Source organism: Pezoporus wallicus, unplaced genomic scaffold (genome assembly GCF_028554395.1).
Source record: "Pezoporus wallicus isolate ANWC-B61680 ecotype Strahan unplaced genomic scaffold, APGP_CSIRO_Pwel_v1 contig_3952, whole genome shotgun sequence".
NCBI classification, from domain to species: domain Eukaryota; kingdom Metazoa; phylum Chordata; class Aves; order Psittaciformes; family Psittacidae; genus Pezoporus; species Pezoporus wallicus.
Genome location: NW_026635034.1, coordinates 11443976 through 11458103, shown reverse-complemented (window position 1 = coordinate 11458103; position 14128 = coordinate 11443976). Strand labels below are relative to the sequence as shown.

General features: G+C 37.8%; 1 protein-coding gene across 1 annotated transcript in view; it reads left to right on the top strand.

Annotated features, from left to right (window-relative positions):
- Nucleotides 1-1307: 1307 nt before the first annotated feature.
- Nucleotides 1308-14128, top strand: part of MYO1E (myosin IE) — a 188651-nt gene continuing 175830 nt past the window's right edge. The window contains exon 1 of the mRNA XM_057398716.1: nucleotides 1308-1405. The gene's annotated coding sequence lies outside the window, so the exon portion shown is untranslated. The remainder of the gene's footprint in view (nucleotides 1406-14128) is intronic.

The window sequence follows — 14128 nt, the reverse complement described above, 5'->3', positions numbered from 1 at the left end:
ATGTTAACCCAGTTAATTGTACTAGGTTTTTCATTTTAAAATTTGCTTCAACACGTGAAAACAAAACCGGAAAATTAAGGACAAGGAAGGTTTCTGAATTCTTACTGTATGCAAAAAGGTAGAGTAAGTGATCAAATATCTTTAAAAACTACAGCCTTCACAGTGAGTGTCATGTAATTTGTAGAGGAAATCCATTGTCATAAATTTTATGTTTAATCAAGTGCACCCTCAGTAAATTTGTAGATGACACCCATTTGAGTGGGAGTGTTGATCTAATGGAGCGTAGGAAGGTTCTGTAGAGAGATCTGGACAGGCTGGATCCATGGGCTGTGGCCAATGGCATGAAGTTCAACAAGGCAAAGTGCTGGGTCATTCATCTGGGTAACAACAACCCCATGCAACACTCCAGGCTCGGGGCAGAGTGGCTGGAAAGCTGCTCAGCAGAAAAGGACCTCGGGGTGTTGATTGACGGCTGCTGAACATCTGCCAGCTTGTGCCGGGGCAACCAAGAAAGCCAGAAGCATTCTGGCCTGTATCAGCAATGGTTTGGCCAGCAGGATCAGGGTAGTGATCCATGATCCACAAGTGGTGGACTTGTCAGTCCTGGGGTAAAGGCTGGTCTTCATCTTAAAGGTCTTTTCCAACCTAGCTGATTCTGTGATTCTAATAATACTCACACATGAATGCCACATTTCTGATTTAAAATCCATCTGCTTAGTTGTGTGCTGTTGTCCAATGGAACACTGTAATGCACTATTAAAGTTAGCATTTAAAAGTAGTCATCATGGAAAGCAAATGCACTTGAATCTCCAGTGTAAAGTAACATCAGTGTTGTCAGAAATTATTTCCTGAAGTCACCCTGTAAGCATATTTATTAGCCTGTAGCTGTGTAAGTGATATACAGATATATCAGCTGTTTCCAAAGAGAGAATTGATTCCTTTTAATACTGGAAAACATCCAGTATCTACTATTAAGGTTTTCTTTGAAAATGTTAAAGTAACTAAACTGCAGAAAAAGCTGTTTGAGTACTACAGAGCCCAACAGCTAATTCAGAAAAACACAGTTATTCTAACATTATGCAGATTTAAAAAGAAGAACAGCAGTTTTAATGTAGGTTTAGTATGGGATTATTGACAAACACGGTTGTTTTTACTTTTAGAATATGAAAATTTAAAGAGTCTCTGACTGAAATACCTTTAACTTCAAAGCTATATGCTACACACATAAAATACTTAAGCAGTCTGAAATTTGGAACACATAAATCTAACCTTTGGCTGTTTTGTTAATGTTGTTCCAGGTCACCTGAGCTCATGAGAACATGACCTCTTTTGGGGATGTATCATTGCATAGTAACATGGCCAGTGCTTAGAGAACACAAGAATCTATGTCCCAGCAAAGACAAAGGTATGTGTAAGGTTATTCCTTCTTTTTATATTGTTATATATGATATTTAATATTCTGTAGCTGCAGGTGTATGATTATTCTTATGCATGAGCTCCTGGTGTCTTAAGTCTTGTCAGTTCAACTTCTTAATTAAGTTGAAACAAGTAGACCGATTTATTCTGATTGACAGCCTGATACTTGATTATCAAGTTGTGGGCTGGGTACTGTATGGACTGGGTGCTGGTCAGTGTTATCGGGAGCATTGGTGTTTACCCACTAGGGGTAGTGAGTTACCAATGAATATGAGAAAGTAATATTTGCTCGCACTTGAATTTCTGTGGGTTTGATATTCAAAACAAGGATCAGAACTTTCAGTAGAAGAACATAATGCAGGATATGTGTTGTGAAGAGTTAAAAGTGTAAGTACAAGAGCAAGTATTGTTTTTTTGCCTCATTAGTTTGAACAGCAGAAACAGCAGTATTGACTCTGCATAGAGCGTAAGAAAAACTTCAGCCATTACATCTTTTCCATAATGCTATCGTATGTTGCTCTTAATGCTGTGAGGTGAGAAATACTGCAAAAATAGCTTTCTTTGGGCTCCTAGATGGACTAAGTAACCTGAGTGCTATTTTGAGTTAGGATGAGTACTGTATTTTAATATCTAACTTGCAGTTTGATTACAGGTAGATTTTTTGTGTACATCTTCCTGGTATTCATATTTTAAACAACCAGCACAGGCAAAACCTGTAACCATTCGCTCTCTCAAGTACAATTTAACTAAGACTAGGTGTTATGATTGATCTTCCTAAAAACCTGCTAATCAAGCTTTGCTTTAAAGTAGCCTTGACTTTTATGTCTTTTTTGATAACCTCGAATGCTTTACAACTTTTGTAAAACAGTAGCAACAGGAACAAACAGCATTGACTACAGACTTACCAATGAGTTATACCCATTGAATTTGAGCTTCATTTCACACTTTCAGGTACTAGTATCCAGAGAGCCTTTAAAGTTAATGACAGGTGGAAACTGTGACCCTACTGCAATTTAGCCCTCACTGCAATTTTGCATATAGAAAGTTTTAGGACTGTATGAGGATCTATTAATTTATATTTCACTCTTTAATGATGACAACTTGGTATGAATTATAAAAGGAGTATAAATTACTTCTTTCCTTGACAAGCACACTATATGTATACTACGGAGTGTAGTATTTATTGCGTCATGCCTTTTCTCACACCATCGAGTTAATCCTTTCTCATTGGAACTTCCCATATATCCACAGTACGTCCCATTTCCCTCCTGAATAATTATACACTTCTTGTTTAAACTATGGCAGTAATATTTAATGGTTTATTAGGAAAGATGTGTTAAAGCTAAATACCAGCTTTTTCTTGTGACTTATCTATTTGTTGGGGGCTGCAGCTGGGGAAGCCTTGTCCAGCTTTCAGGAGAGTATTTGATTGAGAGAAGGAAGTATTTGATTTGAGAGAGGGATTGAGAAGAGTCATTGTCTAGTCATTGCTGCTGTTCCTGATATTGACTGTCATCTTGGGTTGTGGGTATCCATCCAGAGTCTGAGTGATGTGTAACTCTTCTTCAATTAGGTATATAGGTATCTATGTTCCCATTAATGTGTGGACAGGGTTTTTTTGAAATCAGCTGGTTTTCCTGTGCAGCAGCAGCACAGGCCACTTTTTAAATGGCCAAATATTAGATTGTCTAACAATGAGATTAATGCTGCTTTTACTGGATCCAGTGGCAAAACTTCAGTGTGCAAGAACTACATCTCATTGGTTTCAGGTGACTCAATATGTTCTGCCTCAGATGTACTGCTGCACCACTTGTGGGGATATGAAAGCATACAGATACCGTGGAAAGTGTGAATTATATTACGTGCTCTGCATAAATCTCTAATTTCATTTTCTCATAGACTTTATATGCGTAAAGAGAGTGCGAGGATTTTTCTGACTATTTCATCACCTATCCATACACCAGTACATTCTAGTTGAAAAGATGTTTTAGAGATATTGCAATCCTGAGGTGAAAGTTCAGATGACAGCAAAAAATACCATTTTTCTTGATGCATTATGCCAATGGTTAAGTATATTTAAATTAACTTCATTTTAGCTTGGTTTTCTTCTCATGCAGTCTTTTTAGTCTTACCCATTTCAGGCGAGATCCAGCCACAGTCTGGCTTCAATTTTTCAGTCAAAATACCATTTCTTCACTCTTAATTAAACCTGAAACAAACAGATTTGCAACATTTGATCACAGGGGTGTTGTTTAAATTTGTTTTTTCAAGTAGCTAACTAAAGAAGTGGTATATGGTTTAGGTGTACAGTTAGCTCTGTTAGATCCTGTTTTCTCCTGGCAATTCATAGGAGGTGTCAGGTGCACAAGATGTGGGGCTCAAGCAAAAAAGAAAAAGAAAAGTGCTGTCTGAAAGTGACAGGTATTGAGAATAAAACTTGTATCTTGTGATTCAGACTAGCACCATATGGTTAATATAGCTCACTGTCTCATGATGTAGTGAAATCACTGTATTTTGATGCACTTGAAAAGTTCTGCTTTCAGCTGTACCTGCTTTTCAGCAAGGTCTTGGTTTTTGGTTGTTTTCTGGATGGCCTGATCAGAGTATCCTAAGACAGTTGATTTGCTCCAAAGTCAAGGCAGTGTAGTTAAAATATAATCAACTATAAAATATGTTGTAGTCCAGAAGTGACTAGGGACAAAATTTAATTTGGCAACAGTATATCCATCCCCTACACATCAGTGTAGCTGTGTTCTCTTGCTGTGACCTGCAGGAGATAGGGCAACATAACACATACTATATGCTTTTCTAGTTATGTCTTTTTTCTGAATGTAGCAGTTCCTGTGTTGGAAAATGGCCAATGCAATTCTGATTGTTCTAATCATGAGTGGGCAGAGTAGTTATAGCTGTGGAAGCCTACACAGCTGTATGGGCTGTGCAAAGCCTCTGTAAAAGCCTAAACAACATGGCAAAATCTTTTCTGTGCTTGTAAGTGTAGTCGAATAGGGAAGATGGAGGATTATGTAAGGAGCTGTGGGACTAGTATATACTGATTTTTAGGGTGATGATTAATCATGTTCCAAATATTAATCTATTCCCTTTTTTCCCATGATAAACTTCTTACTTATTAGGGATTATTGTCTGTATAAATACAGCATATGCTTCTTAACATACTGATTAATCTTCTATACAATTAAGAAAAAGTCTTGTGTTCAAGTTATCCCTGAAATGGTGTTTTAAATACATAATTAGAAAGTAATGCACTTATGAGTAGCAGTTCAAAGAGTCAGCAGCCGACTTGTCATGGGAGGAGTTCTCTAGTAGATTCAGTTGCCTGTCAGCATGCCGTAATACTCACTGACTTTTTCCTCCAGGTTTTCTGTGCCCTCTACATTGGAAGACATCTACACATACTTTATTTCAAAAAAGAATTTTGGGAATTGGATTTGATACAGGATGATCATTTTGATTATAGAAATATTTCATGCTCAATCAACTATAGGCTTAGTAAACTTACAGTTCTTCAGACATGAATCCTTTTCTGTTTTAGATACAAATAGTATATCTGAAATAATGTTGAATGCAGTGGTCTATTCCTGGCAGATCATACTTCATGTCTCCACAGCTGTGAATTAATGGAATTAGTGCCAACAGGAAGGCATTTGCAAGTAAAGGTTTGGATTTTGATTTTAGCATTAAAGCCTGTTCTAGCCAGACCTGTCTTAGCAGAGGAAGCAGAATTCACAAGTCACATGGAAACAGGCAGAGGAGGAACAAGTTTTGTAATAGACGCCACTCTGACAGCATTTTGGATATTTAGTTTATGTTAAGATTGATGTTGAAGAATCAAGGAAATCATACTCTGTGGGTCTGCCTGCCATTTTCTTTTACTTAGAGAACTGTACAACCAGAAAGCCATATTGTCCCTGGTGCTGGTTGGGAAGGAAGACAGCTTTGGGCAGTTCTGTGCTAAATGTGTTTGTCCAGGCTTTGTTTCAAAGTGTGGGGTTTCTTGTTCAAGAAAGGTGATACCTGCCAAACCAAAAGCCTGAGAAAAGGCATTTGAGCCTGTTCATTTTCAGAGTGGAAAAGAATCCTATTCATAGCAGCAGCTCAAAACATTGCATACACTTGCCAGTTAACAGAACTTCTTAGTCATTTCTCAGTTATCCAAGGTAATGGAAGACCAGAATGGGAGAGAAATTCAGTGTAGTACAAATTGTATATAGATTAGTCTTATGAAAATATATTCAACAAGATCATTTTTTAAAAGCCTGGAAGCGGTTTTCTGTAGAGAGTAGGTGTGTTCAGCAGAAAGCAGAAGAGAGTCTGATGCAAATGGCTTCCCTTATGTGCCTGGGAGCAAGAAGAGAAGTGATGCAAAGGAAGGGTCAGCTTCATGCGCTTTATTAATACTGAACTGTGCATTGCTGATAATGGACTTTAGATCCAACCACAGCATCAGACAGGCAAGGGTAGTGACAAATTTTAAGTATCACTGAAGAACTATAGCAAGCATAGAAAAGAATTATTGCAAATGAAAAAGTGAAGAGAGCTTCTTAATCATAAAGCTGTTGCTTTAACAGCCACAAGAGAATCAGAATCTGTGTTGGTTACATACCATTGGGTCTGCTCCACTGTTGTTCTGACTATTACATATACAAGTTTATTGACAGATTACATGGTATCTTCCTATTTTACTTTGTGTGCCGTGTCAGGAGAGAATCAACTGTAGGCCCACTGTAATATTATCAACTAAAATGCTGGTTTTCACCCAGGTGCTTTGGTTGGCTGTATGATATCCCTTGCCTAGGCCAGAGTTTAGGAAGTGGTTGTCTTGTGTCCAAGTGGAAAGATTTGAACTTAAATCAAAGGGTTGAATTAGAATAAATATATCATAATTATTTTTTCTCTAGACATAATTAATACTAATGCTGCTAGTAATGTTGCTGATGTTTTCAGAGTTGCAAATTACTAACTAGTGCAGGTGAAGACTATTTGGTGCTTCCTAGTTTTAGTATAAACTTACAGAATATTAGGAGATGTTGATAATTTGTGTAGTAGGAAAAGATAATACTGCTTTTCACTTTTCTTGGGTTCCCCTAATGCACATCTGTGGCATAATGGTGAAATGTTCTGTGTGTGCCTGTTTGCCCTGGTTGCTTACAATGAACAACAGCTTGAGGGGCTTATCCATATTAATATGCCTCTGCAAGTCTGTATTTCTTTTATGAGGTGAATGCTTCCAATAAAACGCTTGCATGCAAGCTTCAAAAGAAATGCATTGCAATGCAGACAGAGAAAAAAGAACTGTTAAAGGTCATGTCCAGTGTATATAATAATTTATACTTACATATAGAAAATATATATACATACATGCATAAATATATTCACGTATGTGGACATACAAATTTGTTCTTTGCTGTGAAAGAGTGAAGTTTAAAGCTCCAGAGTATGTTTCTTAAACAATTGATGGAATTCTCCACAGTTTTGAGGGAAAAATTATAAGCAATGCATCAGTATCAGCCAAAGATTTAGCTTGTAGCTTTCAACAGGAATATTTGCAAGACACTTCCATGATACTGTAAAACTGACATTCGGCAGGGCTGACTGTATCATGGGGTTTCTTTGTGCTTGACTGGTTAGAAGGAGCTAATTTTGTTTTAATCTTCATGTGTGCTTTCCCAGGTAGATGCTGTCTCGAAAAAGTAATGCGGGGTTTTGTTTGTTTTAGTTCTGTGGCATGCTGTACGTTGGGAGGAGACTTCATGAACTCTGTCTTAGACTGAGATAGCCCATTGTAGGTGGTATGTTTCCTGAAAGCGTTAGCCATGAAGTCTTTCTGCCATTTCCTTGCAAGTGGTGCAGAGGCAGAATAGCCACTTGTGGAACTAATTGTCTTTATAGTTACTGCAGTATAAACAGTATACTTCAGTAACCAAGTGCATTATTTCATCAGATCTCTAACAGCTGTTTGGAAGCGATTTAACACAGAGAAGCTACAGCACTGTTCAAAGTGATAGCAATGATTGTTTTAACTTGACCAAGGGGAAAAGAAAAAAAAAGCACAAAAACTTTGTTCCCTATTTGCCTTTTCAGAAGCTGTGAACAAAACAGACCTTTTTCACAAAATGTCCCTGCAAGGGTATCATTAGATCATTTGATTCAAAAAGAGAGAATATTTATAAGAGGGAAGAAAAGAAACAAAATCTTTTTTATTGCATTTTACAGCAGTGGGGAACAAAAGCATTAATGTTTCAACTGTGAATTAATGACCAGTTAGGAGGTACTGCAGTTGTGCTAAAATGATGTAATGCTGCTGATCTTCTTGGCATGTTGCTAGTACATTGTTTTGATGCTTTCTTGTTCCCTAAAAAATTGAGTTAATATTATGGGATGAATTATGCCATACTGTGTGTGCCTTTGTCATTCATCTCTAAAGTTGTGGCCTGTTACTTTAGCTCTCAAAAAGGAGGGGGGAAATTTGATGTAAGGAACTTTAAAGTAATTGTTAGGAAAAGAGCTACATCCATGTCATCAGTGTCTGTACAAATATTTGTATCCATTTCCAGACAGATTCGGTATCTTTATGGTCTGAATCAATAGCTATATTCACTTGATTGTTCCATCAGTGCACGCAGTCCTTGTCCCCAGGTGTAGGCAGTTTATGGATGGAGGAATGTGTATATAGATTGAGGATGTTTCACTGGTCTGTGTTGTGAAGCTGGTCTCCACAGCATCCTATAGAACAGTACAGACTGTGTCCTCCAAGGGCTTGATGAGTCAGTCCCCCTATTGAGCATTCACTGAAGAAGCTCAGCCCTCCATTGCAACTTCCAAGTAACTGCACTAGCTGGTGAATGATATGCACCTCCCCGAATATGGGTGTATGGATTCAACCATTCTGTGCAGAGCAAGGTATCCTGGTTAGATACTTCTACAGAGAAGGATGTTAGAAAGATTTCTCCATTGAGAGGAGGTACAGCCTTCATTTAGAATGAAGTTAAATCCAGATGAGAGATTGGCATTGGAATTAAAATAATAAAACATTTCAGTGTTAGGAGTGTGAGTTTATGCAAATATGACCTTTATAACTGCTTTAAGTACAGCTTACAAGCAGAACATATGTTTGAGATGCCAGAAACGGTAGGAGTCAGCTCTTTTGATTTAAATGTTCATCCCTCTTGCTGTGATAATTAGCAAAAAGATGACAGAGAATTAAGCATGAGGGGTTCGTTTCTTAAACGCTACCTTTTGGTTGAAGCATAAATAATGAAGCAGTATATGTCCATAATTAATATTTTGTCATTCCTGCAGTTCACTGAGGATGAGATCAAACGGCAGAAGCACCAGAATATTAAGTAGCTTTTTCCGCTCTTCAAGCAGCTGATACCAGATTTCTCATCACACTTCTTGGTTCTGAGGCTGTTAGTGCAGACCTATTTAGAAAAGTGCAAGTAGTGAAGAATTCAGCTTCATTCGGTACTGAGAGTTAATTAAAATTATCTGCTGTTCACAAACAGCCAATTTTAAAATTATCTGGCAGAAATTCAGACCAGATACTTGCTTTCCAGAGTAATAGTGAGGAATATAATAGTGAGGAATAAGCATTTGATGCTGTCCTGCATGACATCCTTATCTCTAAACTGGAGATATATGGATGGACCACTTAGTGGATAAAGAATTGGCTGTATGGCAGCATGCAAAGTGTTGTGGTCAAAGGCTCAACGTCCAGCTGGAGATGGGTAATGAGTGGTGTCCCTTAGGGGTTGCTGTTGGGACTGATCCTGTTCAACATCTTTGTTGGTGACATGGATGGTGAGATGGCTGCACCCTCAGCAAGTTTGCCGATGGCACTAAACTCACTTAGGAGTTAGGAACAGATTTTGGAAACTGCTAAACATTTGTGAACTTACTGACTTTCTCACATGTAAATTAGAATCATAGAATTCTTCCCTTAGTATTTAATTCCTGAATCTTGGATCAACCAAAGAGCCTTTCTAGGACAGGAAACCTGGATGTTCTTACATTAGGGCTTCTGCTGACTCAGCAGCCTCTGTGGCGTGCAGCTGCCATTTGCAGACAAGAATTAGCAAACGTGGATTTCATAATAGGACATCAACACAAAAGTATAACCCATTTTTCTGGATTTTGTAGTGCATAAACTAAGCAAAATTCTGATTAGCACAAATGATAAACTTCCACTTCATTCAAGGTCACAAAATAATTTCACTGTAAAAGTATCTAATTGTTTCTTGCAAGCTCAGGTCCCATACTCATCAACCAAAATCCAGTCTTATTATACCTGTATGTTTAATTCTGAGGTTTTTCACTTCCTAGTCGAAATTCCTGACTTATTTTTGTTGATGATTAATCTGAAAGCATCAAGTGCTACTCAGAAATAGATGTTACACAGATACTCATCACAGGGGAGCAACTTGAATTTATATGGTTTAAATCAAATCAGTATCAAAGTAATTTATTTTCTTATTAATGACATGTAATGAGTCAACAATCAGGGAACTGTAAATTCAGAATCAAAATGGTTTCTATCAAATCCCTAGACACAGGTATGCTTTAAAAAATTGCTTATTAAAATGAGATATCCAAATTCCATTGCATCTCATTAAACACCAGAACAAATTTCCAGTGTTTGAAGTAAAATTATTTAGAGTAGAAGAAGCTGTTAGAGCTAAATACAAAGTCCTCTGCTTTCCACACCCTCACAGGCAGCAGTGCCCTGCAGTCACAAGTCAGACAAAACTGCTATTACCAATGTGTTTATTCTGTCCCTATTCAAAGAATCAATCCTTTCTGTAGCCTAGTTACCTAGGGGGAGAGGATCCCATTTGATCTCCAGCACAGAGAAAAGATGATACGGAGACTTAAGAGGCTTTGTAAGCAGCAACTTTAATTATCCTTTCTAGCTTGTAAATGCAGCATTTGGAAATTGATACATTAATGCAGGGATGGGAGGGGAAGTGACACTACAGTGTTTCAGGGACAATGTAGCTGAGAAGTTGTGTTTTGTATTAATGTAATCTTGTAAACAAGTTTAAGCTCCTTGGTAACTGTATGGGACCCCATGCTGATCAAAGTCTGTCATTAATTACAGCAGCAGCCTGTATTCCTTTGTATGATGATTAATATTTGGTGGGTTCAGGTCATTAAAAGAACATGATGATCTTGGATCCATATATCCAGATTAATTTCTAGTAAGCAGGAGGCTGTCTTGGAGAGCTTAGCTGCTTGAAATCTGTTGTAAACGAAGAACCTTTAAAGTGAATTTCTCTTCATTTGCAGCTTTGTAGATTGTGGTTTGCAGTTCTGATACCAAATTGTATCAAACTGAATTGAATCCTTTCTAACGTGATATCAAATTCCTTTTCATTTTTATCTTGCATAGGTGGAGGTGGTTGCTTTTCCAGTAGCAAACCAAATGAAACATGACAGAGCTCTGCAACTCAAATGTTGCAAGTATTGACACTGTGCATTAGCCCATCCTTTTATGGATACTTTGCCTAGGGAAATGCAAGAAACGTGTGTTCTAGAGAAGAACTGGATAATTTTATTTCCCAGTATTCCTTAAAATAATCTTTATATTTGCTAGAGTTACTGAACCAGAGGCAGGATGGATTAAACATCAGCTCACTCAGCTGGCTGGATTGGCGTATTAGGAAGAAACATGCCTTCAAAGGCCTGGTACAGGCATGCAACTTTTAGTGCTATATTCTTGCTGATTTTAGTTACTTGCATGATGGTAACACCTAGACATGCTGGCTATGACTGTGTCCCATTGAACATGGTGCTTGTGTAAGCTAATACTAGAACACAATACTTGTACTGCAGTATATATGGTATAATCAGGGAAGATGGAGTCTGAAAACACCTGGGAGTTGCAGCTGTGCATCCAAAACCACTTAGCCAGACACTAGCAGCACTGGAGAACAAGTTTGAGAGGTCTGCTTCCTGCTTGAATGCCATATGTTTGTTTTTTATCATCGCTAGTGCTTGTTTTGAGCTTCATCTGGGGCAGGAAGTAGTGAGGCTGTTTAAAAACTGCAAACAGTCTCTTACTGATAGAGGAAGGTGGAAAATTTGCACTCGTTCAGCATGAACTTCAATATACTCCACAGCAAGTCCATTATACTCTTCAAGTAATCTGGGCTGCATCTACAGCAGCTGAGCTAGTGCTACAAGGCTAACTGTCTAGCAGCTGATAGCAAGGACATCTTATAGGTGTAGGATCAGACACCTGAAATTGGATATTAAAATCTCTTTTAGTTTTATTAGTTGTCAATGTCATTACACTGACTAGAACAACAGAAATAGTAATTACAGGTTACGTAACTGTCATTTCTACTTGAACTTGAGCTGCTTATTCTGATGAAACTGTATTAGAAATGCAGGATTGCCTTACTTGTCATCCTATTCTTTAGATAGCGATAGATTCAAGAAAGACATGAAAATACAAAAATTATGGAGAGCTGAATCATCAGTTAGATATGAGGAGTGGAGACTTTGGAAGTTGAAAGATAGTTAAAAGACTTTTAATATAATTCAGAATGATTTGGTGGTCTCCATAATAACAGACTTAATGGCATCCTCTAAACACTGTAGTGGCCTTTTGATGTTTAAAAGCAAAGGAACTCTTTTACGTCAGTGCTCTTCCTTCTGTTACAGAATTCAATCCTAAGAGTTCTCTCTTCTCTTTGGATGTACTGGGATTATATTTTGTGAAATGAAGCCATTCTGAGCAGATGACTGTGACAGCAGACGCAGACCCTTAATGTGCTCACAGTGGCTACATCTAGAGTAGCAGTATGCCAATATTGCTGCTAATGAAGCCAGCACTGATCTAGATTTGTTCGCTCTGCTGCATAATTAAGCTCGAAGTTTATACCCTTCGCTGTCATTTAAATATGCTTTGTGTTATTTATTCTTTATCAGCTTTTTCAATTTAGTAGGGTAAGTAGGAGGCCACCTCCCATATAGGAGGATTGCCAAAGAGCGGGAGCTTTCAGAGGAGCCTAAAAATAGAACAAAGCGGATTGAAATGCTGAATAGCTACTGCAACAAAGGTCATTTTTCTCCTCATGCAAACAATACCTTACACTGGCCCTTTGGACTTCACACTAGTTTTCTGTAAACATACTTTCAGCTGCAATGGAATTTTATTTTCTCTCTGAAGTTCTTCGAAACTCTATTTGCAGTTGCCATCTGGCTCAACAGGTCTGTTAGACTGGGATGGTGAGCTGCTGTCTGTGCCCTGCTCTTTCCTACCACCTTCACTGGATCCTGAATATCCTTTGGCTTTTCTTCCCCCCCCCCCCCCCCCCCCCCCATTCACTTATTGCAAAGTACTTCCTTGGGTTCCTATGTCCTAATGACATTCTCTCTAGCCAAAAAGACTGAAGAGAACCTTGTGGAATGTTTGCTGCCTTTTCCCACCATTTCAAAGAGAGTTATTAATCATCTTGGTCAAGGCCAGCTTCATTTTCATAAATGCTGGCAAAATCTTTCTTCTGACCTCTTAGTGGTAGTGAATGATGGCAGACATTCTGTGTAAGGAAGAATTCATAGTCTGGCTGCCTTTAATCATGTTTTGATGGTGCAATGATATTCCCAGAAGTGCTGTGATGAGATCATGAAGTTGCAAATATGAATGCATTCATGTTTGTGAGGCATCACCATCGTGTGCTGCTGGAAACCATACTGAGTCGAATGAAACACTGGTATTTATAGTTTCATTATTTAGTTTTTTTATTCTGACATGTTTACAAAGAATTGGGAGTATATTGGAATACCTATGGTCTAAATCAGTCAAGGAAGTGTTGGGATTCTATGTTTAATGTGATTAATTTATTCTTGAACTTTTGCATTTGCTGAGCCTCTTGGCTGTGAACATTTTTTTTTTTAAAGGTGAGAAACCAGATTGAAGCTGAAATACACTGTATTTTACTTTTCTGATTTCTTTCTATATCATTAAGTTTCTTTACTTTCTTCCATTGATCAGTGTAACCAGTAGCAGATTTTGTAGCCTGCAGTCAGACCAAGCTGTTTTGCTCTGTAAACAGAAAAGTCCTTGTACTCGTATCTGGTTAGTCTCAGTGAGAATTATGTAGAATTTAACTACCCTTGTAGGATGAAATGCCAGGCCTTGCTTATAAATCAGCTCCTTAACATAATTTAAGAAAGGAACTCATATCAGACTGTTTTATGAAGATATTTGAATGCTAAGTGAAGAAAGCTTCTATCTTATTGCTTTTTAGTTACATTGTAGCATGGAAGTTAAATTAGACACATTTTAAAATTCTTATGCTTAACATCAGTTACATCTATTCCAGCTTTTATAACTATTTAACAATGGCATCAATGGCATGTTTTTAGCTATTCATGTATTCTTTTGTACATATATACACATACACATGCAGAGATACATCAATGACTTAAGACAGTTAAAACATTCAACTTTATGATGTGTGGGAAATTTGTTGCTTCACTTTTGATGGTTTGTAATAAATGAGTAAATTGCAGCTGACACTGCTGTGTGCTCTAAGGCGTACAAAGATATGCATTATCTGACAGCAAGTGTACTGCAATTTCTCTTTCTGAGCTTTAGTCTTAGGTGGAGTCAGGGATCTCAGGGATTGAGTATGCAGATACACTCCTGCAGCCTCTTGCCAGGAAATCAGGAATTTCTTTTGTATGT